The sequence below is a fragment of the Sorex araneus genome, chromosome 3, assembly GCF_027595985.1.
Source record: "Sorex araneus isolate mSorAra2 chromosome 3, mSorAra2.pri, whole genome shotgun sequence".
In the NCBI taxonomy this organism is placed as follows: Eukaryota; Metazoa; Chordata; class Mammalia; order Eulipotyphla; family Soricidae; genus Sorex; species Sorex araneus.
Genome location: NC_073304.1, coordinates 90207959 through 90234969, shown reverse-complemented (window position 1 = coordinate 90234969; position 27011 = coordinate 90207959). Strand labels below are relative to the sequence as shown.

Below are 27011 nucleotides of genomic sequence, written 5' to 3'. Positions count from 1 at the left end.
GACCGCCATTTGGGAGGCCCGCAAGACAAATGTTTATATTGTGAGTCATATAAACATTGGAAATGCACTATGACCTCAACTACGTAAGGGATAATGCAGTTTTTCAAAAATAGCAACCATGAAAATGAACAGAGAGGTAGTACAAGGCTTATGGGGCCTGCCTGGCACACAGAGGACCCTGGTTGACTCCCCAGCGCCACACACAATAAGGTCCCTGAACAGAGCCAGGTGTTACTTAACTTCCCCCCACAACAGTCAAAATGTTAATACCAGCTGAATGGTTTTCTCTATATTTTAAAATAATAAGTAATGTTGGTTTATTTTTCTATATTTTATCTGTTATTGTATGAAGTTGCAATGTTAAATCTGTACTACGATGATAACAAGTAACTTATCTGCTCAAGTGCTCGAGTGGGCACCAGTAACGTCTCCATTGCGAGACTTGTTGTTACTGTGTTTGGCATATCGAATACAACACAGGTAGCTTGCCAGGCTCTGCCGTGCAGGCAGGATACTCTGGGTAGCTTGCTGGACTCTCGGAGAGGGACAGAGGAATCGAACCTGGGTTGGCCACATGTAAGGCAAATGCCCTACCTGCTGTGCTATCGCTCCAGCCCAAGTAGGTCTTTCATATGAGTACCTAACTTGTGATAGGCTACCATCCATCCCCATTTAATGAAACTGAGGCAAGGAGTAAAGTGCTCCTTCAATGTCAGACAGCCTATGAGTAGCAGACTCTGACTTGAACCCAGAATACTCTACTCTCAGTTCTGCCTCAAACAAAATAGTGCTTATATTAACACTGAATGAGAAACACACACTCCCAGAAAACGGAAACCAGTTTTCACAGTACTGACACCTTAGCAATGTTTTGACACAATTCATTGATTTCTTCCCTTTATTTATGTATGCTTTTCTCAACTTCTCCTTAATTAACTTTTTTTTTTTACTTTTGAGTCTGGCCCGGGGAAGGGAGTGGGGAAGGGAGTTGGGGGCACTGGAGGACATTGATGGAGGACAGTGGACACTGGTTGAAGGGACTGGTGCTGAACATTGTATGCCTGAAGCTCAAACAACTTTGTAATTCATGGTGACTAAATTTAAAAAAAAAACATTAAATTAAAAAATTGGGGTGGGAGTGGGGTTGAGGAGCAGGGTTTGGGTGATTTGGCTTCTCTTATTTCTACTTTGGAGCAGGCCATTGACACTATGCTCAGGAATTACTCCTAGTGGTGGTCAGGAGACCGTGTGTAGTGCTAGAGATCAAACTAGAGCCTTCTTCATGCACAGTAAGCACCTCATTTCCTGTATCTATATCTATATCTCTATATCATATCTCTTCAGCCCTAGTTTTATTTAATTACTCAATTTGATTTTGGGGGGATCAAGAGGAGGTGGCCTCCCAAGTCTTACCCAATAGGCTTTGGAAAGACCCTCCTTTTCATTCTGGGAATTACCCAGGTCACTTGGGCAATGTCAGAGGCCTCCAGGACCGCACCCAAAGTTGTTTGGGAGGACCATGTGGTGCCAGGAATTAAACCAGAGTTGGTTGCATTCGAGGCAAGTGTGCTAGGCCCTAGATTCTCTCTCACCCCTGATTTGTTTTAATGATTAAGGAATACAGGAACTCACCAAGCAGGATATTTAGTAGGGAAGAAAGAAGTTATTTATGAAAAGACAGTCATCACACCCTAACTCTACTTGTTCACTGAATCATAGCCAAACCCTTCACTTCCCAGATAAAAGAGCATGACCTGGCTGGTAAGAACACATCTTGGTGCCAAGGAAGCCAGGAAACAATAGTGGGGTTGCAGAGGGTCAGGCTGAACCAAGTTATTTCATCTCCTAGTTCTCTTCCAGTCCAACACTCCAAGGTTCTTCGATTGAAAGAGGAAGAAGTTAAAAAGGATTTCCCTCATTTATCTAAGACTCCTAGTTCTGTTTTACTTTAGCAGTTTCTTAGTTTTTGGTTGTGTGTTTGTGTGTGTGCATGTGTATGTGTGTGTATGTAAACATGAATCCTTCAAATCAGCTTTTTTAAAATAAAATCCATCAAGTAAAATCAACCTAGCAGTCCAATTTCACTTCTAAACAATGAACAATAATTTCAAAGGATGTGTTAAGAGTAAAAATTCCAAGTTTCACCTGAAAATCTCAATTAAGCTCTCATTCGAACCACGCACTGTTAACTAAACTTCCAAATCATTGGAAATCACTATCATCCCGTTGCTCATCAATATGTTCGAGCAGGCGCCAGTAACGTATCTCATTGTGAGACTTACTGTTACTGTTTTTGGCATATCCAATACGCCACAGGTAGCTTGCCAGGCTCTGCCGTGCGGGCTCGATACTCTTGGTAGCTTGCCAGTCTCTCCGAGAGGGGTGGAGGAATCGAACACTGGTCGGCCTCATGAAAGGCGAACACCCTACCGCTGTGCTATCGCTCCAGCCAAACTTCCAAATCAGAAAAAAAAAATAATAATAATCTAATGCTGTTGGTTATAAAGTGAAAGAATGACAATGTCAAAAACTAGAAACAAACTAGAATGAGACATAATTGAAATTTTTAATATTCCATCGTGGAACTAAGATTTACCATTATCATTGTCATTATCTTTATAATTATAGTTGGTCTTTGCCCCCATTTCTGACATAAAGCTCCTCAATCTCTTGGTATTTCTTTTTTTTGGGGGGGCGGGTCACACCCAGCAATGCTCAGGGGTGACTCCTGGCTCTGCACTCAGGAATTACTCCTGGCGGTGCTCGGGGGACCATGTGGGATGTCGGGGATTGAACCTGGGTCAGCCACATGCAAAGCAAATACCCTACCTGCTGTGCTATAGCTCCAGCCCCCTCTTGGTATTTCTTGAGTTGTAAGAGGTAGTAACAACTAACAATAAGCCCAGGAGATGTAAAGATAATACAGAGATTAAGGTGCATGCCTTACATTCAGTCAACACAGGTTTGGGCCAGCGTGATAGTACAGCCGGTAGTGCATTTGCCTTGCACGTGCCAGCCTGGGTTCGATCCCCGGCATCTGATATGGTCCCCCAAGCCCTGCCAGGAGTAACCCCTGAGTATTGCTGGGTGTGACCCAAAAAGGAAAAAAGAAAACACAGGTTTGATCCCCAGCAATGCACAGGGTTCACCAAGCACCACCAGGAATGACCCCAGAGTAGAGAGTCAGGATTAATGAAGCCCTGAATACCACTGGTGGAGCCTGAATTCCCACCTTCTCCCATAAAATCAACTCATTTCCATTATGCTTGAGTTGATACCAGTAAGTTGACTCAGAATGGGAACCTGAGGTAGCTTCAGGCACAGGGCTCAACACCAAAGACCAAACACATAGAACTTTCAGTCACCCCTGACTCAAGACTGGATTTAATAACAATTTTGAAACAAATGGCAGAGAGTCTCTTGCCCGCATGCCTGGCTGTCTTCCCCGGGGCCCCTAGGAGGGGATGGGCTCCAGCTTCCCTCCCCACCCCGAGCAGAGCTCCCGGCGGCCAAAGACCACCGGAACCTAGCTACAGCCATGCTGGAGGCCCCTCTTCACACGTTCGGACAGGCCTCATGCATGAAGATACCGGCAGAGGAAACCAGGTGTGTGTAATCCCATCAACGGCCAACATCCAGAGAAAGACTTAAAAGCAAGCTCTCAGAAGCGATATCTTTAACCTACTTCTCCCTCTGGGAGAAACTGGCAATCTTCTGAGAGTTTCCTCTCCACATGGGACAGCCTTGCAAGCTTCCCATGGTGTATTCATATGCAAAATCCAGTAATAAGCTGGATCTCATTCCCCTGACCCTGAAGAGCCCCCAGTGCAACATCGTTAGGAGGGCCGAGTCGAGATAGACTTCTAAGATCTCAGGGAAAGGACGAAATGAGATGTTACTGAGCCCGCCCGAGAAATCGGTGATTAACGGGATTTCATGATTCATGATTTGAAACAAACGTAAAAGATAAGTCCTGGGTGATCTCACTCAAATGTGTCTTGTGAAGAAACAAACAAGGGATTGGTTCCCTGATGAAAACAAAACCTGAGACATGATCAACAGAGCTGGGGCTGGGGTGAGGTGGAGAGGGACCATGGGATAATCTTAAAACACCGTTGGAAGGATTGGTGTGGTGCTGTGCAACTGTAAAGCAGTGACCTCAGGACTACTGTAAAAAAATTTTTAAATCCTGAAACACAAGTTTGAGTGCTTCCAGGCTAGTGAGAACATCCTGAGAAGTGGCATCACACACCCAGAGAGGGCTGGGAAGCTCTATGGCCACTTCCTCGTCCTTGGTCTCTCTTCCATTTGGCAGTTGCTGGATTGCACTCATTAACATAAATATGTGTGCTTACCACACTGATTCAGGTGCATTCCACCAATGGTTCATGCTTGGTCGTGGTTTAACACAAATGATAGCACCAGCATCAACATGCCAAGCAAAGCATTTGTCCTGAGTTCTGTGAGTCATTGTAGTGAATCACCAAACCTGAGGGGGGATTCTGGGAACCCTCAGATCTGTAGTCAGACAGACAGCAGCGCAGATCACCTGGGACCCCATTCATCATTGATATCTGAAGAGGGGACAGTCTTGTAAGACTGATTCCTTAACTTGTGAGGCTTTGATGTGAGAATTCCTGTCTTAATTGAAGTGAATAGTTGGACACCCAGTAGGTGTAAGAAAAACCATATATTTGGGATTTATAAGAAACCCAGTAGTATCAGAGAAAAATCAAAAAACAAGAGGAATCTCTGAGATTGACTTAAACCAAGTCTATAGACCCTAGAGACAGCTCAACAGGCTGAGCACATGCTTTGCAAGAGGAATGCCTAGGTTCAATCCCTAATACCACATAGACCCCAGGCTCTACAGAGGGACCTCATTGTGACCTGGAAGTAGTTCCTGAGCACTGCCAAGTGTAACCCAAAATCATGATCCAAAACTCTCCTGATGGGGGCTGGAGCAATAGCACAGCAAGGGCATTTGCCTTGCACCCAACCGACCTGGGTTCGATTCCCAGAATCCCATATGGTCCCTTGAGCACCACCAGGAGTAATTTCTGAGTGCATGAGCCAGGAGTGACCCCTGTGAATCACCGGGTGTGACCCAAAAAATTAAAAAAAAAACAAAAACCTCTCCTGATGACCAAAATCAAACAAAATACCCACAGGCAAAATAATCCCACAGGGGAAAATAAGTAAATAAATAAATAAATAAAACCCACAAACAATGGAAGGGTGCACCAGTCACCCAATTTTTATTTGCTTGTTTCTTGGTTTTGAGCCATAATCAGCTGTGCTCGGGGCTTACTTCTGGCTCTACATTCAGGGGCCACTCATGTCAGGGCTTGAAGGACCATACAGAGTGCCAGGGATCAAACCCAGGTCAGCTGCATACAAAGCAAGTGCCCTAATCTCTGTACTATCTCTCTGGCCCCCAATCAAACTTTTTAACCAGAAGGAAATACAGAAGTCAAACATGACCCTACAGTCAAAGAAAATAGTAAGTCTATCTAAGAAGTAATTAAAGAACATAAACATAGACATAATATGACCCCTTAAACTCCCAGAAGGTAGTCTAAAACTTAGTAAGAAATAAGAATTAAGTCTAAGACAGGGGAGACAGTATGAGGGTTAAGACCCTTGCCTTGCATGCAAATGATCCCTATTTAATCCCCATCATCACACATGGTCCCCACAAAGCACCACCAGGAATGACCCCTGAGCACAGTGCCCAGAGTAAGTCCTGAGTACTGCTGGGCATGACAAAAACAAACTAAAATTATACAGGATAATATTGAAGAACACACCGATTTTATCTCTACATTCTTACAAGGTGAAACATAAACACAACTTTTTAACCACCTAAATTTGACTTACATTTAAAAAGTGGTATGTGCAATACATTGTACAATTAACTAATGCCAAACTTTTAAAATTAGATTTTAAATACCATAATTAATCCTCAATCAGTGGAATGCTTCTTTCAAGGGGCAAAAAATGCTTGCTATTTACCTGCCATATTGAACAGAAAAGTAAAATCCCTGCTGATTGACAGGTCAAACAGTCTCCTGGGAATCTCCTATTTATGTCACTGGTGACCAACCCAGTCCCTGGGAATCCACACTCTCCCCCAGCTGGCCCTTCCTAGAAAAGCTGGGCCAAAGCTCCCTTATCTTCTGCCACATGACATGTCACTCACTGGGCATAAACCAGGACACCTGGCTGAGTTCAGAACTGGCCTCTAAGTCAGCTAAGGATTCACTGAAGTACTTTTTATTTTTCTTAAATTTTATTTTCTTCAAATTTATTTTCCTGACTGTGGTTTACTATACTGTCAATGACAGATTTTCATGTATACACCATTCCAACACTATACCTCACCAGAGTTTCCATGTCTCAGAGTCTCCTCCTCCTCAACGCATTCTTAATGAAACTCCCTCAGACCAGCAGGACTTGTAGTAACCCTTAGAGAGATTTCTGTTGGAGGAAACAGTGGGTCTTTGTATGGCTCACTATTGGATTCAGTTCAACTCTGAGTCTCTCTTTGTTTTGAGTTTCAATAATCCACAAAGTCAACCTTTAACATCACCTTTAAAGAACATAACCAAATCAAAGAGAAAGACACAATGACCCAGTCTTAGTAACTCTGTCATGGGCCCCATTCCTCCCACCCAATCTCTCAGCCACAGGCTTCCTTGGGACAAGCTTACTCTGGAATGCTACATCCTGATAGTTGGATTCCTAAGCCCCAGTCTCAGAAGCATGAATGAGTCTTACTTGTACAGCCTACAAAGAGCTCACACTCAGTACCCAGGGGAAGGGATTTAGAAGGTTCCTCTCCCTCCAACAGCTGCTCCCTTTCCACTAGTCCCACCCCTTTACTGTCTCCTCCCCACTAGCTCCACCCCCACAAATTCCTCCTGTGGGCTTTTTAAGGCATGATTAACACTTTGATGTCTGTACCACAATTTTGCTAAAGTAAACCACATTCAAGTGTGAACCACCACCCCACCAGCAGTAGCACTCTCCAGCATCAACATGTTAATCAAATCAGCCCTAAGATTATTATCAGTATCTCTGTATGTCTCTCAACCAAATTACTTTGAGAAAGAAGACAGTAATTATTAAGTGAAAGTCCAGAGAAATATTGTAATACCAGTTAACTTTGGTGTGCACTTCAGTACCTCACTAAACAATATTCTGAAGACTTCTTATGATAATTTTGTAATCGTGGTTCAGACTTGCTGAAAGTCTCTAGTTTCCAAAAATTCTAAGCCCTAATTAATTAATTATTAATTAATAATAAGAAATTATTTCTTCTGAATGAGCCCCGTTATTTGGATGAAAAGATAAGCTTAGAGAACTTGCCTCAGATCATATCACTACCTTAAGCAGTAGAATTTAATTCAACCAGATACCTCAATTTAGTTCTCACAGCTAGTCTTAAGAGGTAATTCAGGAAAAATGCTTACCTGCTGGGCCTTATTTTCAATTCCAATTCAAAAAATTTAAACCCCATACATTGGGGCTAGGAGAGAACAAAGGGCATTAAATCTTGGCTCATTCTCTGAAATGTTAGGGCCTGGGCATACTTAATATGACAATAAATTAACAAAAATACAACAGCACAGTTATAATCATATTTGCTCCCTAACTCCAAGAGCTGAGTGCTTTACGACTCACAGGGTCTCCACTTGACTCCAAACTGGCATTACTGGTACCCCTTTATAAAGTGGAAAACTGAAACCCAGAAAAATCCATTGATCTTCCAAAGCAGCCAGACATTTATTCTGCAGCAGGGGCAGAGCTGAATCCTTCCCGTGAATAACATTTTCCAAAAGCCCTTGGGAGCAATAATACTGACTTTATTAGAAAGAGCTGGCAATTTAGAGGTGAAATTTCCCCAGTGGCCATTCTTCCAGCTCAGATACTCTTTGTGGAACTGGGTAGGGCAGAAAATCCTGTGACCCCATGTGGGGTAACACTGTTACCCACACTACCTGCTGGAGGGCAGGCCTATAAGCAGAGGCAACTCTGACTTTCATGGGCATTTAAACCTATACAGTTGGGGCACCGGAAACCACAACTACAAAATTAAGTACAAAGGTTCAATTTGAATGAGAAAATCAATCACAATAAATGTCTGGATTCTTGGCGATTCGGACTCTTTTGAGAACTCTTGTATACAATAAATCAAAAACTACAAGCATACTCTCCTAGAACACATCAGAACTCCTTGCACCCACAACAGTCCAGGCAAGAGGGAGGCCCTGAAGCATAACTTCATTTGCTCCTGGAAAAATCCACCCCTAGTGCCTACAGCGCTCCTCTGGGCCACTCTGCCGACCCACACCTACACAACTGACTGGTCTCTCCTGCCAGCCCTGAGCTTTGCTAATTGTCCCCTTCTCTATACGACAGGGCTACTTTGGCTAGTCCCAAACTAGATCCTAAGCCCTGTTATAAAACTGGTTCATCACTACACAGACTAATAACCAAGCACAGTGCCAGGCACCTGAATTGGTTGTACCCCAACGTTACAACCAGAGAAAAGGCTCATGGACATGGTGACCATACAGATTCTCTCTTATTCTTGGGACAGATAGACTTTTTGTTCTAGCCAGACCTTCAACTGATTTCATGAGGCAACCCACACATGGAGGAGGAAAATCTGCTTTACTCTTTATAATGATTTCTCTAGAAGCACCTTCATGAACGCACCAAATATCTGAGCATCCCATGGCCTCTATTCAAATAGACATATAAAAATTAACCATTATACTCTATGACAAACTACAAAAGTATAGGTCCAAATTTGGAAAACTAGCCAACATAAACATAATTTTTTTAAAATTCAGTGACGGAAGAGCATGGGCACCTGAAGACATAATACAGGGGTTAAGACACTTGTCTTGCATGCAGCAAATCTGGTTTGATCCCACAGCACTACATATGGTCCCCTGAGCATCACCAGGAGTGACCCGTGAGCACAGAGCCAGGAAGAAGCCCTAAGCACTCCTGGGTATGGCAAATATATATATACATAATTAATCTAAAATGTTAATATTACTGTAACCATGTAATTAAGCTATTCTAATTTTGGAAAACTCTCAGAAGGAAATCATTACTGCCATTACTTTGCAAATGCTGTCTCCTTAACCTGATCTCATCTCAAGTGATGTTCTGTAAGAATGTAATCCTGTTCATGGCACAGGACTGGATACTTTGGGAAACCTTTCTGGAGATAGTCTGCATTCCATTGTACTAATCATGCTCTTGATTTTCTGACTTTGATTTTTGATACTTGAGGATCTTACTGACCCAAGAGACTGCCCCTCTCTGCACAGCTAACTCTTACAGAGAGTAATACCTAGTCTGAACTGCCTCCCCACTTTGGTTTTACACTCCAGAAATCACTGTCTCTGTCCTGGTCACCCAGAGTTAGACGTCATATGCCTAAGGAAGTTGCTACATCCCCAAAGTCCATTAAAAGTATTAATACTGGGGATGAGATAGAGATGAGAGAGAGAGAGAGAGAGAGAGAAAGAGAGAGAGAGAGAGAGACAGAGAGAGAGAGAGAGAGAGAGACAGAGAGAGAGACAGAGAGAGACAGAGAGAGAGAGAGAGACAGAGAGAGAAAAGAAAAGTGCCTGCCATAGAGGCATACCGGGATGGAAGGGTGATGGGAAGGAAACTGGGGACACGGGTGCTGAGAAATGTACACTGGAGGAGGGATGGGTGTTGGAATACTGTATGACTGAAACCTAATCATGAACAGCTTTGTAAAGGTCTACCTCACAGTGATTCAATTAAAAAAATCTTAAAAATAAAAAACTGGGGGAAAAATAGGGAGTGGGAGTGAAGTGATAATATGGCATGTAGAGTGTCTTGCCTTGTACACAGCTGACCTGGGTTTAATATGGTTCCATATGGTCCTGACATCCCATATGGTCCCCTGAGCACCACCAGGAGTAATTTCTGAATGCAGAACCAAGAGGAACCCCTGAGTGTTGGGGCTGGACTGAGCTATCAGGGCGAGCCCATGTATACTGTACCGTACTACGGACAGGAACATAGGGACCCATGAAAATGGGCGAGACTTCTCGTGTGTCCTGACTGGTCTGGATGAAGCTGAACATTTTCCCTCTTCAAGCTGCCTTCAGAAAAATAATTTCAGTATACTGAAAAGAGCAGTTTTTCCTTCTCTCACAGAAGCCTAGCTGGTCTTTGACATGCAGATGGTGTTAGCCAGGCCAGACCTTTGATATTGTAAATTGTAGATTTCAGGTGCAGCGCCCAGCTTTGTCTTTGGGATGTAAATCCAAGTGCTTTTAGCCCAAGGAAGGTTTCAGTTTTGGTTTTGCATCTTCTTTCCGGAGGCCTAGATACTGGCCTGCGGATACAAGGAAATAATGTTGCCTCAATGTTCTTCCTGTAACATCTTTTGATGCCTTTGGTGACGTCACTGTATTGCGCCCTTTAGGGGTACCATGATCAATAAAAGGAGGTCCACGAAGCCCTCTGCCTTTGCTAAGAGCCAGAGCGAGCCTTAGTCCTCCAATCAAGGCATTTCTTCCGCGTTCCTATCTCAGCGCCTCCGATTGCACGAACGTTCATGCAACACCTGAGTATAACTGAGTGTGGCCCAAAACAAGCAAAAGAAGAAGTATTCAAACCAGCCCATCCCAAACTCAGTCAGCCAGCCTCAGAAAAAAAAAATATAGGCTTTGCCAATGCTTTCCCCTCCACTCAACCCAGGTGCTTCCAAGGTGGCCGTACACAATGTGCCATGCCTATTGTTGCTGGGAAACTTCTTCCCTTCATGACAGTTGTCTCCCAGGTGTGCTGACCTCACTACACCTGATTAGGCCAAATCTCAGGTGGGCAAGGAGCTTGCTCAAGGGCTGCAGTGCAAAGCCTTGCGTGCAGGAGGGCTAGCTCCACAGCTTCCCCTGGTACCACTGGGAGTGGGAAAAATAATTTTTTTCCAGGTTCATTTTAAAAACATACCTACCTGAAAATGGCTGGGCTTGCTTTTCAGTCAGACGGATGATTTTATAGAATTTTGCTGTTTCCTTACACATCCACTGAACTATCAGCATTTAAAAAGGAATCTAATTCTATATTACTATACAATGTTATAATTATGTGGACTTACAAGCAAAATTTTGGCAGCTAAATAACATGGCTATAAGAACTTTTTGGGAAAAGGGGGCACTATGACAGGTTGCACTTAGTACTTACTCCTGGCTACACTGTGCTTAGGGATCAAACCTGGTTGGGCTTAGGGGACATATGAGGTACAAGGCAAGCATACCAGCCACTGTACTGTCTTTCTAGCCCCAGAACTATTTTTTTAAAGCACACCATGCTATATATTCATGGTTAAAACTGTTTAGCTGGGGTAGCTGAGGGATAGAATAGAGATTAAAGCATTGCTTAGATGTGGTGAAATCCTTCTTCATAGATACATCTATTATTTATATATGTTTTTTAATTGTTTTCTATAGGTTCGTACAACTATGCATTTTTTAAAACTAGCTCTTAGAAAGCTTTATTATGGTCTTTAAATTCAACCTTTCACCAATGCCATGTACCAGGAAACCTTTGTGACCAGAACTATTTTTTAATGTGACAATCATTCTGAAAGAATATAACACAGTGCCTTACCTTCCTTGGTCACATTTTACCACCTGTTCATTGAAACCTGAAACATTCACAATGGAAACTTTTCACATCTCCTTTATCTGTTTAAACTTTATAAAAGGGAAGTGTCATCAGGCATACATGTTCAGAAAGGTCTTTAAAGAGTAAGATTTCTGCAGAATGTAAGTATATGAGTTCAGGTTTATGCCTTCACTGAACTGTCCTTATATAATGACTAAATCTACAGAATCAAAAATCAGGAAGCATAATTAATCTAGATTATATTTCTATTGCATATTTATATACTACACAAAATTAAATTGCATTTAGCAAGTTACATATGTTACCTATCTTTATGGAAAGAATAGCTGAAAAAATAATTATGTGAAAGAATGGTGACATATGTTACAATTCTGCTGCAAAAACTATCTCTAAAACACTGGTAAAATAATTGGTGTTGGACCTAAGAACATAGAGACAAGGGTCAGGAGGATCATCCATGGTTTGGAAGACTATTTCCACAAAGTTTTGAGCTATACACAAGCACCTTCTGTGTGGAAAGTCAGAAGCTTCTGCACTCAGTCCTCACACCATTCTCAATCTATAAATGTTAGGTGCTAATAAGGTCAGTCAAGTTTTATGCAAAACAAGTTCTGAAGAGTAGAAGGTTTCGTTTAAATATTAAAATGTTTAAAATAGGTCATAAAATTTATAATAAATATAAAAATTAAAATATGAAAAATATATATAAAATTTTAAAAATCATTTGACATATGAGTTAATATTTAAGAATAAAAACTCAGTACTCTTGCACGAGGCCTACCCAGGTTCAATTCCTCTGCCCCTCTCAGAGAGCCTGGGAAGCTACCCGTGGTGTATTCGATATACCAAAAACAGTAACAACAGTCTCACAATGGAGACATTACTGGTGCCCACTCAAGCAACTCAATGAGCAATGGAATGACAGTGATTGAAAAAAAATCTTAAGATTAATGGTTTAAATCATTTTCTTAAAAAGATATATTAAAAACCTGGGATGTGGCAAAGAACTTGAGTTGTATGTCTGAGGCCCTGGGTTCGGTTCTCAACATACCAGGGTCCCCCAAGCAGTGGTAGAAGTGACCCCCAAGCACCTTGCTGCCAGCAGCTCCTTAGCACCACACATATGATTCAGGGGGCAGAGGAAATTACTTTTCTTTGGAGTTTTTGTCTTGTTTTGTTTTTGTTCAGGTATCATAGTTTATAATAGTGCTGAAATCTTTGTCGTTGCAGAGCTACTATATCAATCCAGCCACCAGTACCTCAGATCCCTCAACCATTATCCCACATTCCTTCCTGCTCTCCTCTCCACACCATCAGTTCGAAGTTTTACTCATTATGTCTCAGGATTAGTTCCATTGTGGACTGTCTAAACCCTTTATTTTTTTATACTTTGCATGCGTGTGAGGTCATCTGGTCTTTATCCTTTACTTTTGATTCCTTTCACTTAGCATAACGTCCTCCAATTCCATCCAAGTTGCAATAAATTGCAAAAGTTCATCTTTTCTCATAGTTGACTGACCCAACCTTAGGCACCCAGGTGATAGAGTAATTAATTAGTTCAGGTCCTGAGTAAGCTGACAACTGTGTGGACTGGATGGAGGAAGGGAGCAAACTAGGTAACAACATTCAGGAACATTCAAAACTACTGGCCACATCACCTGCTTGCTAAGTTGCATCTTGTGAGCCATGGCAGGGCGGGGGGTGGGGGGGATGTTTCTAGGAGGAGCTCCAAAGAAGGAAAAGAGGGTTCCTCCCCACTTCCTCCTTGCTTTGAAAGGGAGTGTCTGACCCAAGGACAGTAGATACAAGGGCCATGGGGATTCCCCATAGCTGGAAGACTGCTTCATGAGAGGAGGGGAGAAGGCGGATGGAATAGAGAAGGGATTACTAAGAAAATGATGGCTGGAGGAACCAGTTGGGATGGGAGATGCATGCCAAAAGTAGATAATGGACCAAACGTGATGACCTCTCAGTGTCTGTGTTGCAAACTATAATGCCCAAAAGTAGAGAGAGAGTATGGGGAATGTTGTCTGCCATAGAGGCGGGGGGGGGGGGGTATACCCTGGATATTGGTGGTGGGGAATGTGCACTGGTGGAGGGATGGGTGTTTGACCATTGTGAGATTGTAACCCAAACATGAAAGCTTGTAACTATCTCACTGTGATTCAATAAAATTTAAAATTTTTTTTAAAAAAATAAAGGGAGTGTCTGAATTGGACAATGGATGGATGCCAGAAGAATACTGAGGAGCAAGATAGAAAAGCCTAATAGTTCTGAATACATAATAAACACAGGATTATCCAACACTTTGCTAGTAAAGATTCCAAAAAAAGTGAGGAACACAGTGGAGGAGACATAAGGCACTGCAGAGAATCTCTACATCATCCCAAACCGACCAGCATAAACTCTAAAGGCCCAGCTAGGGAGCCTTCTGAATTAAAGAAAGAACCAAAGGATCATGACACTGGACAGTGAGAAAGGATAGGGAAGTTGGGAGAGCGGTTGTTTCATAGGGGCAGGATGCTGACTAAAATGCTGTCCTGTAGTGCCAATTAGAATTTGTAAAGGATGAGATTTTCCAACAAAGCATTAATGAACACTTCCTTGTAAAAGATGAGAGTAGAGAGACACACTGGAAAAAGAACTTTATTTTTTCCCATTCTTTCTCTAAATACATGGAAATGGAAGAACTATTACAGAAAGATAAATGGGTGTCCTCTGCAGAAAATACAGGCCATATTGCATGCCAAAAGGAAGAGTGACTTTTCATCTACTTTCTCCCTTTTCAAATCACATGCCTATAGTTTTCATCTTATGCTTATTCCGCACTTTGTTTTTTTTAGAGGGAGGGCAATGGTGGGGGGAGGACACAGCAGTGCTCAGAGCTTACTCCTTGCTCTGTACTCAAGGATCACACCTGGCAGAGTTCAGGAGACCATATGGAAAGCCAGGTATCAAACCAAGGTCAGCCACATGCAAGGCAAGTGCCCTGCCCAGTGCACTATCGCTCCAGCCCTATCCTACACTATTTGAAAGCAGGAAACTTATTTCCTTAGCTGCAGTAGTCCACAAATACACAGGAATGTCAGAAGACACAAAAACAGAAACTAAAAACTATGGCCACCCTTCAACCCTTTTCTAGCCCGCCGACCCTGCTCTGAGCCTGAGAGCTGACTGGGATGGGAGCACTAATGTCTTCACTGGCCCACTGACTCACACTGAGGTAACCAAAAGGAGGCACTGGTGAACTTGAAGCTAAGAGAGCAAGATAAGGACATTCACCCCTAAACCACACCCGTCCTGATCAACAGTGTCTGCCCCCTGTGCCAAAGGCCCAGGCTCCTGAGGGGTGGTTCTCTCCTCAAGGTTCCAGGAATCACTCCCTCTCTCTGCTTTCTTCAGGTGCCAAATCAATGGTGAACACTTGTTTCACCTTTCTTGATGGTTTCCCTTAGTGTTGCCCAGCCCTTTGTAAATAGTTGTTTCCATCCCTCTTAATAACATTATTGAGTGTGCCAACTCTCTCCAGAGACCTTGTTTGATAGGGTGGCAAAGCTCAGGGTGTGCCTGGCCAATGGAAGGTAAGAAAGAAGTAATAAACAAGAAAGATCAATCATAGCCAGATTATAAAGTGTCATGCTAGGGAACTGAGACATTCTAACAAAACATAGAGATAGATGTGAGGGAACAGAGGGTGGCAGCTTCAAGAAAAGGAAACCTGTGTCAGGAAGCAACTGGAAAAGAGATCAAACTAGTATGTACAAGTGTTAAAGGCAGAAGCTTATATCAAACTTTCCTTCTAATTTGAATCAATTAGTGTGTGTGTGTGTGTGTGTGTGTGTGCGCGTGTGTATCTGAACCACAGAACTTAAACACTGAAAATAAGAGATCCAAATTTCCAAATTACAACAACCTTTAAAAATGTGGCTGACACCGGTGGGTGGATGTCAACACTGGCAGTGAACTGCTGTTGGAAAACTGCGTGCAACTCGGCTATGAATAACTTTGTAAATCATGATGCCTCAATACAATATATATATTTTTAATTCCAACTGTTTTTCTAGTATTCCTAACAATATGGTTGTGAGTTAGACTACAACTAGGAGAATGATATCAGAATCATCTGGGGGTGACGGGGCCAAAGATTTCAGTAGTTTCAGGTCTGTTCAGGTGTAGCTGAAACATGGGATTAACACACTGGCACTGTGGTTCTACTGATTAGGTTCTGGCATGTGAAGTGCAAATAAAGATTCTGAAAATATGGAGGCTGGGAAGAACAGATGAGATATGGAAAGGATCCTTGGGGGAAAAAATTAAGTCATAGTTAAATATTCAGGCAAGTGAAGAGAGTTTCTGTATGGGCAGAAACAGGACAAACAAACCAAGGGTCTGTTTAGGTAGAGACTGGGGGAACAGAGTCATGGAGAATGAATCACTTTAACTGGCAGATAAGGTAGTCGCAGTCTGGGGCAGCTGGAATCATTTGGATAGGCTTATGTAAGAGCACATAAGTTGGGGAGCTTAATTCTAGACAGCTGTCATGCCATCTCAGCGCTACGAAACATCAACCTAAATTTCAATGGCTAATAGGACCAGGTGCCAGAGTGATAGTACAGCAGATAGGGCACTTTCCTTGCACGCAGCCAAGGTGGCTCAATCCCTGGCATTCCATATGGATGCCAGGAGCAATTCCTGAATGCAGTGCCAAGAATAACTGCAGCGTATCGCCAGGTCGGGCATAAAAGTCAAAATGGGCAAAAATAAAGGCTGACAGGACCAAGCTTTGAATTATATTGTTCCCTTCCATTATGAATTAGTGCCAAGATTAAAAAATTGGGCATCTCTAGGAAGAATAGCCAAGACACAGGCCTTCTATATAGCACTGGACTCACAGTCACCTGTGCCAGCGCTTGTCGGGAGCTGGGGAACCCATCTATACCCTGTGTGAAATTCCAGCTCTCCCCAGTCCCACTCAGTCTGTCACTCATGTCACCTATTAGGGACTGGCACACATTTGAGGTCAGGCTCCCAACTAACATCAGGGAACGTCCTTAGCAATTTTTACTCAAACTGATGCCTTAGAAGGACACGCCAGGAGAGCAAATAAAAGTTATTCCATAGAATCCAGCATTTTGTTGTTGTTGTTTATTATGCGCCAGGCAATAAGCTAAGCACTGATGGCTGTAGAGCCTGTAGATATAATAAAAGAAGTAAAAAACCTGTAATAAAAGACAAAAACAAGATCATGAAGATCTGTTGAGTGGTCCTTTGCAGAAACTCTGGCTCCAGTGAGAATGTGGAGCAGGCAATAAGGACAGAGATGAAAACACAGATGCAAAACACATGCTGAGGGAACTCTTAGTTCTAGGGGCAAAGGAGGAAGAATGTGACCCCAGACATGTCCAAATGCATGTAATAAAGGAAGCGTGTTAGTAGCAGTCCTGGGTTTCTCAAGGTGCAGGTAAGGTCCAAAGGCAGGTAAGAGAGAAGGAAACTACTCTCTGGAAAAGGGCAGGAGTGGTATTCTTCAAAGGGATTACGCAAGTGTCCTGGCCTCTGCCCTCCTCTTGGCACACCTCCTGTTGGGCAATGGCTGCCCAGGATGGGGCTTGCTAGAATATTAAGGAACTGAGCTTTTTAACTCTTTAACTTTAGCCTGTGGGAGCCATTTAAGAACTCAACCTCCAGAGCTGTTATAAGGCCAGACATCTGTTTAAATATTAAACTGTTAAATATTAAACTGTTAAGGCTGACATTTGCTCTGATCATGCCCCAGGAACACAGTGAGAAAATAGTCGTCCAGGAAGCAGAAACAACCAAGTTCACCTCCCTGATGATTCAGGGTTTAAGAGTCCCACTGCCATTCTCTCACTCTATTTCTTTAGCAGAAAACCGTTGAGATTTTCTTTAGAGTTAAAAAATGGGTTGAGGACGTGGTTCAAGTGGTAATGCCTGGCATGTGGTAGAGCCTGGCATGCAAGAGGCCTTGGGTTCAATCACCCACACTCCATAACACTCGCCCTGAGCACCAGTGAGAGTGGTCCCACAACAACAAAAAAATAAAAGGATTTACAGATTAACAATGAGTGAGGACTTGGCAAGGGCAGCTGTGGCTCTCTCTGTGCTACTGAGACAATCCTTCAGATTTCCTGTATACTCAGTCTATAATCACAGAGCATTATAATAACAAACAGCTGATTTTTACCAAATTATACAATTGCTAAAAAAAAAACTAAAATATATTTACAGATGGAAAATTCTTGCATTCTGGAGCCAAGGAAGGAAGAAACAATTAGTCCATTGAATATTTCAAGTGAAGGTTAAAGGTTTTAACTGAATTATGTAAGAGATGCACCTTGTTTCTCTGCTTGCTTTAGTCCACAACTTGACCACTCAAGTTCTTCTCTAGTGTAGAAATTAACAAAACCAGCTTCCCTTCAACTCATTTATATTTGACCTCTCATAAAAATAAAAAAAAAGAAAAGAAAAAAGAAAGCAAGGTTTCCTTTTAACATCTATATAAGCTTGTGTGTACCCATCCCCCAGGCACAGGAAAGGGAGGCCTGATGTGGAATTAATTTGCTCCCAGTCACACAACAGGTATTGGCTTAAGCCTCAAGGTCCTGAATCTGTTAAGCATCATTAAAAAAAAAAATGGCTCAGCAGCCTCAGAATCGTTGGAATTCCACTGACACGTCCACAAAAAGACTCTGAAGGGTGGATTTCATTATAGAGACCAGCCAATTAAGCATATTGTTCCCTGCAATTTGGTGTGTGAGGTCGTCACATAATGGGAAGAGGCTCTTTAATTACACATTATACATCTGTTGTTTAAACAGGATTGAAGAGATGCCAAACTCAATTCTTTAATAAGGTTAGGACAGAATGAGGGGTAGGCAAGGCAACAGGTGTGCTGGGCTCCCTATGCTCATGTCTTTTGTGATTCATTAAATGACACAGTTCCCCCTTTCTGCTGAAGCCTTACTGAGGGTCAGAAATCTAGAGAGCAGGGTCCACACTCCACAATGGTTCATCCCTAACAGGTCTTCATCCAGGGTCCACACTCCACAATGGTTCATCCCTAACAGGTTTTCATCCATGGAATAAAAGGATAAGACTAGTTAGCTTCAAAGGGCCCTTCCTTTTCTAAACCTCAATGATTCAGGGCCAGAACAATAGTACAGCAAGCAAGTTGCTTGCCTTGCATACAGCAGAGCTGGTTTAATCCCTAGCACCTGGGAGTGGCCCCAAACCAAATCAAAACAAAACGAAACAAAAACCCCAAAACACCTCTAGTATCTTCTAACTGGGTGTGGCAAGGATGGAGTGGGGAGAAGTGAAGCCTGAACAGGTATTCAAATGCAACACTTGTGGTACTGACACCTCAGACTACCAGATGCTCAAAAAAACTTTTTTTTTTTTTTTGGCTTTTTGGGTCACACGGGCGATGCTCAGGGATTAGTCCTGGCTCTGCACTCAGGAGTCACTCCTGGTGGGGCTCGGTGGACCATATGGGATGCCAGGGGCCGAACCCGGTCAGCTGTGTGCAAGGCAAATGCCCTGCCCACTGTACTATCACTCTGGCCCCTCAAAATTATCATATTAATCCAACTGATTGGAAAATAGGATGATTCCTCTCTCATCCTAAGCAACATTCAGGTGCTCCGAGAAACACAAAACCTCACTTTGACTCAGCATTTCCTTGGGGAGCTCTCACAATCTATGTTATAAACATGCTGGTTGTCAAAACATATCATTTTCCCACGGAGACCGATGAGCTGAGAGCAACGAGGTGAGGAAAACAAAGGAAAATAGAGTGAAATTGCCACAGGTCACACTACAAGAAGCCCCTTCCAGAAGGCAGGTGTTAGTCTGCTCAGGGGCTGCCACCACAACCACCAACAACGTAGATCAAAGGAGAGAAATTTACTCCTCCTGTCCCAGAGCTGAAAGTCCAAAATCAAGGTGGGGACAGGTCTGATATCTCCTGTCTCCTGCAGGAGGGCAGGGCATTTGCCTTGCACCTGGCCGGCCGGGTTCAGCCCCTGGCATCTCATGGAGACTGATGAGCTGAGTGCAGAGCTTGCAGATGGTCACCTTCCTGCTCTAAACTACATAAGATTTATCCTCCATACAGGTTCCTGGTTTCTCTTCCTCTTCATTTCTTTTCTTTTTGTTTTTTGGACCATACACAGCAATGATCAGGACATATTCCTGACCCTGTACTCGAGGGATCACTCCTGGAAGACTCAGGGGACTATATGAGGTACCAAGGATCAAACCTCAGTCGGCCGTGTGCAAGGCAAACCCTCTACTTCATATACTATTGCTCAAGGCCCTCTCTTCCTCTTCTTTTAAAGACACCAGTCATAGTAGATTATGATTTCATTTGACCTTAGCGACCTTTTTTAAGACCATCTCCATATACAGATATAGTCAAAGATTTTTGAAAGTGAAGATGTTAGGACAACAATATTTAAATTTTGAAGGGACAGCATTCAGACTTTCACAAAGCCACAAGGGTAACCGCAGCATGTTCAAAATTTCCTGTTCTTTACAAAGTTCTCTCCCCCTATACCAGCCTTATTAAACAGTCCATGAAAGTAAACAGTGATTGGCAGATGATACTTTTCTTCTTCCTCTATTCACAGCCATTTCAATTATTTAATCAACTCTCAAAGGCTGAGAATTAAGCAGCAATTAGTAGACATTAGGCCTAGTCTGGACAGCTTTAGCAATTTGCCCCCAGGCTCCCTTTTACCAAATATTCAGAATTAGAGATGAGTTATGTAGTAGGTCAGAGAAAGGCCAGAAGAAAAATGGAAAGAGAAATGTGCATCTATGTCCAGAAATGCTTCATCATGGGTTGGTCTCCATTCTTTGTAAAACATTTCCTGTGTTACAACACATCGGATTAACAAACTGAGACACAGGCAAGATGGAGGTGAAGCTGTTCTGAAAGGAATCTTGGTTCCTATGAAAATTTAATTTCATCTTTCTGGCAGAACACCAGCTACACAAACCCTCCCAAACAGACCTATGAGCCCTGACTGATATTTCAAGCGTTCCATCTCCAGATGTGTTTGCATGTTTGATGAGCCAGAAGAAAGAAAAGAAGAGAAAAGAAAAGGAAGAAAGAAAAAGAAAGAAAGAAAGAAAGAAAGAAAGAAAGAAAGAAAGAAAGAAAGAAAGAAAGAAAGAAAGAAAGAAAGAAAGAAAGAAAGAAAGATAGGAAAGAAGAGAAAAGCAGGTTTTTTTTTCATTATTTCTCCAATCACTAGCTGTCTCCTGATATATCTGGGGTTTTTGATGTTGTCAGTTCCAATTCACATTACCATGGGTCAATAATGATTTACTGAGCACCTCCCATGTATACCCAGTATACAGAGGACTGGGGATAAGATGGTGACAGCTGCAAACTTGTTATTCAAGAAGACAAACATGTTCTAATATTTATTTCACCCCTTTGTACTGGGCACCTTATATATTATATATGGGAAAGGAAAATTATTCCCACTGTCCACTCTGAAAAAGTTCATGTGACAGTTCAACGTAAGGGTCAAACTAGAAGTCGTGTCACCTAACTTTAGGGGGGGTGTACACTGTCTGAGGATCTCGACCTGAGCCAGTAAGCTCAGGTTTTAAAAATCCTTTTTTAAGTACTTCACTAATCTCTATTTGAAATTTAATATCTTCTTCAATTATATACTAAGCACACAACCTCCGTATGAGCAGCATTTACACCTGTCACCAACACAAATTAATTTTGTTTTCTTATAGGTGTCACCTTGAAATATTGTTTATGCTTAATGCTACTTCAAAATCATGGTTGTTATTACAGCTATGTTTTGTTTTTCAGCAAAGTAGCTATGAAAGTGAAGATGTTAAGACAACAATATTTAAATTTTGAAGGGACAGCATTCAGTCTTTCACAAAGCCACAAGGGTAACCCCAGCATGTTCAAAATTTCCTGTTCTTTACAAAGTTCTCCCCCCCCCATACCAGCCCCCATTAAACAGTCCATGAAGTAAACAGTGGTTGGCAAAATAATAAAAGAACATCATGCGTTCTTTTATTATTTTGACAAATATCCTAGAACCGGTTCCTCTACAATACTTTTATGTCTGTACAACATCGTTCTGAGAAGGGGTCCTTAAATTTTCCAAAACTGCTAGAAAAGTAAAAATCTTCACAAAAACGTGTCATAACCGTACATGAGAGAGCAATGACATGCCAGCCAGATGTAGAGGCTCTACTCGCTGTCTGTTTGCACAAGTAGTTAAGTCGGGATTTTTAGAATTAAAAGAGAAACGAAGAGGAAAGGGCAGGCACCCCAACTTCCCCCGGCCCTCCTTTCCCACCATTCCGGGCCCAAAGTGCTCAGCTCTGCTTCTTCCAGCCGCCGCCGACCCCTCGAGCGCCCCCCCCCACTGTGTCCCATGCGCAGAGGCGGTGGGAAACCGTGTCCCCCACTCCCACCCCGGGAGACTGAGCCCCACGACGGCGCTGGGACACGCATTCAACCAGCTGACGGCGCCAGGAATTCCCACGAGGATCCGACACACCGCGCTCCCCGCGGCTCGGTTTCCTAACCGCCTCCCACGCGCCAGCACTCCGGGAAGGGAGCGCCGGGGCGTCGGGGAAGCCGGGAGGGCTGGTGTGAAGCCACCTAGAACCCGGGACATCGGGACCGAGAAGTCCCAGCGGCGGGAACAGGGCTGGCCCAGTCCCCAGCCGTGGAGGCGGCTCTTGGTCCCCGCCCAGCGCGCCTCCGGTGGCACAGGTCCCCGTTCTCGGCCCCGCAGCCTCCCCCGCACCGTTGCCTCTTACCGAGGGGCCACTGGAGCCTCGGACTTCAGAGCTGGGGCTGCAGACGCTGCGGCTCCCCCGCCCGGGCTCGCGGCCTCGGCTGCGGCCCCGCCCGCCTGGCCGGCCCCCCGACGGAGGCGGAGAGAGTGTGGCTCCCCCCAGGAGAGATCGGGCAAGGTCCCGCCGCTGCCCCGCCGCGCCCCGAGACCCAGCGCGGGCGCACCCGAACGGGGAGCGCGTCCGCCCGCCGCAGAGCTGCCCACGGGACACAGTCATCCCGACCCCCGCGTGACAGCGAAGGGCACAGAGGCCAGTTGTCACTTGTCCTGCACCCCCAACCCGCGCCGACCGCGTTGCATAAGTGGGCAAGGACGAGGCCTCGACGGGGCGGAGCCCGGGCGGAACGGGGGCGTGACGGGAGCCGGAGGCCCGGCTGTTTTCCTACTGGCACTCTGCAGCGTTGGTGTGGACGCAGTGGACCCGGTTCTCACCCCTGGCGAGGCACACTGCCTGGACCCATTAAGCGTGGCGCAGAGAGACCGGAAGACTGGCGATGAGGTGCGCGTTGGAGCTGAGCGTTTCTCGGGCGCTGGCCAGATGGGGTCAGTGGCAGCCAGTTCTAGGCCTCCGGCCCGTTTTCCCAATTTACTATCCGGCCTGGCAGATCCCCTCTGGATAACTGGGGTCTTTGTTATTATCGAAGCTTGCAGCACCTCTTTAAAACAAACCGGGGGCGCCCCAAAGTCTTACTGCAATTTTAATGCTTTTTAATAACTTGGTTGTGGGTTAACAAAGTCTCTTCCCCAAATGGCTCTTAAGTGTAATTACTTCTGTTTCCTTTACGTTAACTTCCTTTGTGACTTGCCTTTGTGATTTTAACAGAAGCCTGGCTGCTTCTGTTAAAATCCCCATGAATACCATAGTTACCAAAGCAGACTGAGAACTTATTGGCATGATTTTCTCAATTGGTAAACAACTCTGACAAAGAAGAGCTAGATTTACCCGAAGGTGCATTCCTAGGAATATCTGTTTTAACACCCTGCAAAATGTGGGAAATGTACAGTAGCGAAGAAACCAGTGTTGTAACATTGTATGACTAAATCCCAATCAGGAACAACTCTGTAACTGTGTATCTCACGGTGATTCAATAAAAATAAATCAATAAAAACAGAAAATAGGCGGTTTACCAAAAATAAAGTATGATTTTTAAAACATGCAAAAATGTGAACTTACAGTTAAACTAGAATCTAGCTTGTTCTACCAAAAATGTAGTTTGTTGATGCCTGAATGAGGCTAGAGGGAAGACAACAGGACACTTGCTACTGTCCCAGCAGTCTGGCAGCACAGAAGATGGCATCCACCTCTTCTCCATGCCAGTGATGATGCTCCCCCCACCACACACACACACACACACACACACACACACACGAATACACTGCCGGGTGCACAAGCACAGACACAGCACTCAGCCCCTCTCGTCCCACCCTCCCTAACCTGGCTTAGATGTGGAAAACACCATCTTAGGAGGCAGAATTTTAGGAGGCACAGTTTTCTGGGAAGTTTGAGATTGGGGATAAGGAATCAGAGTTACGACATGTCCTAGGCAGATCCTGGGAATTTATACATGTATTCATTCAATATTCTGCCCTAGGACCTTGCCTTCTCCCATGAAGACCAGGACTATACTGTGAGGCAGAAAGGGCGGAGAGCATCTCATTTATTCGCGTGCTCATTCTTTCATCTGATGGATGCCCCTGCTCCTCTCCCTGCCACCTCTTCATGGACTGTTGAAAACCCAGACTCAGCCTCTACCCCTGCAGAGCTAGCTGGTGAGATGGAAAAGGAGAGGCCTCATGAAGAGAGTGAGGGCTGGCATGAAGTGGAGTAAATCCGGTTCAAGAGCATCTCAGAGAAGGAAAAGCAAAACAGTTGGAAGCAAAACTCTGGGAAGATAGAGAGGTACATAACCTCTTCTGCAGGAAGGGCTGGACACCAGAATGAGGGGATGGGAAAGAACTCTCTGGAGAATAAGAAAGGCCGGCCAAGCAGCTGCTTTTGCCGGCATACAGCTTCAACAGGATACTCTGCTATGCCAGCCTAGCACTCCTTGCCTTTACCCCTTCTTGGCAGCAAATTTCACCCCTGCCAGGTTGGCACCAACCCAGAGGAGCCGTTGAGACTTATGAAACATTGGAATGGGTTTTGGCCAGCTCCCTACGAAAGTACCCAGAGCATACTGCACCATGTTCCTCCTGCCAGACCCCTGGGAAGCCTCAGAAGCAGCGTGTGGTATGCAGAGACAACATACTGTTTATGTATTGGGCCTACTTTAAGAAGGCATTCCCAGGACTGGAGCCTTTGCCTTGCCAAGCCTTTGCCAAGCCTTTGCCTTGCACGTGGCCAACCCGGGTTCGATTCCCAGCATCCCATATGGTCCCCCAAACACTGCCAGGAGTAATTCCTGAGTGCAGAGTCAGGAGTAATCCCTGTGTATTGCCAGGTGACCCAAAAAAAAAAGCAAAAAAAGAGAAGGCATTCCCACAGCTGGAGAGGAATATAAGGCACTTGACTTGTTGACTTGTACATGGCTGATCCAGGTTGTATCCCAGATAGTTCCCTGCTCTGCCAGGACTGATCCCTGAGCTCAGAGCCAGGAGTAAGTACTGAGCACCACCAGATGTGCCCAAACAAACAAAAAGAGGCATCCCCAACACCTTCCAAATATGCTATTTTGTTAGTCATCTTGCATAGCAAACAATTATAACCATGTATAGGGTAGCAAGTAATTCCCTCGGCTGTTACAATAAAGAGTACATTGCTTTCCTGCCCGGCAACATGGATGTATATGAAAATGCTTCAGAAACTACACAGGAATCCCATTCAATCAGTATTCTTGGCTTATGCTCAGCTGTTGTCATCTAGAAATTCCTAATAAAATTAGGGTCACTCTATTTCTCTCAAGTTCAAGGAGCAGCTTTTTCATGGACCTGGGTGCTTGCCTTATATGCAGTTGACATGGTTTGATCCCTGGCACTGCATATGGTACCCCAAACCCTACCGGGAGTGATCCCTGAGCACAGAGAAAGAGTAAGCCCTGAGCACTGCCAGGTGAGACTCCAAAATAAACAGGACTGTGGGTGAGAGCCTTGGAGCCAATCTCTGACTGTGGCCTCTGCTCAGTGTGGCTCCATCCAACATCTTCCCTCTTTCCCAGTCCCATTTTATTCCCTCTAATAAAATACTATTTATCATAATGAATTCACTCTCCAAGAAAAGTATAAACCCACTGAAGGCAGGAACTGTGTAGTCTTCATCTTGTTCCCACATGCTTGGTCTTTTGCCCATTAAAGTATACTGGGTTCCACAGAATGATTCTATAGGCTGCCCCACCTGTGGGGTAACTTGGAAGTTTCTGGAATGATTTACAGTCCCATGACCACCACAGTTGACCCCAGAGCCATGGTTAGTGCTGATCTTCTTTTCTTCCCCATTATCCATTCTAGATCCCCTTCACCTCAGTTCTCACTTTAGCAGACCTTGACAATTCACCTGTTATGACCCAAACCTTTATTCCCCAAAGGTCAGTACACTGATAACCAGGCCCAGTCAGAATGAACTGCTGCACATCTGTTCCACTGTAATTTAAAGGGAAAAGAGTACATAAGCCCCAATGAATCACCGCCCCTCACACCTCACCCCCAAGAGAGAGTCTTCCTTCTCCCACTGACCAGTAACAGCTGTTCCCAGAAGAGGTGTGAGGCTGACACAGGCTCATATATGTGCTTCTTTTCTGAATCCTGAGACTAGCTGGTGTGGAAATACAAAAAGCCATAACAGCTTTATCTTTAGTACAAAATATTAGATATTTCATATTAATGCAAAAATTCAACATGCTAAGGCAAGCTAAAAGTCAAGGATAATATTAGATGTTTATAGTAGCAATACATATAAGCTTGTTAGGGTTAGCTCATCAATATAGGGAGATAGGTGGCACTGTAAAATTTTTGTGGGAAACAGGAATATTAACCTCATAAATCAAATTTCATAGGAAGCCATGAAATCTCAGCACAAAGTTTTTCTCAAGCAGCCTTGTACAGGAAAATTGCTCAGGATTCAAACCATTTGGAGGGGTCTCATGACCCTGTCCTCTTTCAGAAACACAAGTTTCAGGGGTCCTTACTTCTCCCTACCCAGCACTTCACAGCTCTCTCCCTGCTTCTGTATCTTCTCACTTCTTGTGTTTGTTACTAAAGGGCTGATACTCCCTGGGCAAGAAACTAATACATATTTCCAAGTCAGGAACTGACTCTGTCGATGAGATTCTCCAAAGTCCCTGTCAAAACAAGTTTTCCCAACCTGGACAATCTCTCACTAATTAGCCCATGAGTTGATTACCTTTGGGCCAGGTGAAATTAAAAATACAGACCACTTAGGATCTCTGACCACAACAAACCTTTAGCGAAGAATAATTTTCTTAAAACAGAATTCTAAGCATGGCTGATAAAATTGTG

The 27011-nt window shown here is 43.9% G+C and overlaps 1 protein-coding gene across 1 annotated transcript in view; it reads right to left on the bottom strand.

Moving 5' to 3' along the window:
• The window catches only part of SQOR (sulfide quinone oxidoreductase), a 56961-nt gene extending 34162 nt beyond the window's left edge, over positions 1-22799 (bottom strand). Inside the window, exon 1 of the mRNA XM_004609640.2 lies at positions 22522-22799. The gene's annotated coding sequence lies outside the window, so the exon portion shown is untranslated. The remainder of the gene's footprint in view (positions 1-22521) is intronic.
• Between the last annotated feature and the right edge of the window lie 4212 nt (positions 22800-27011).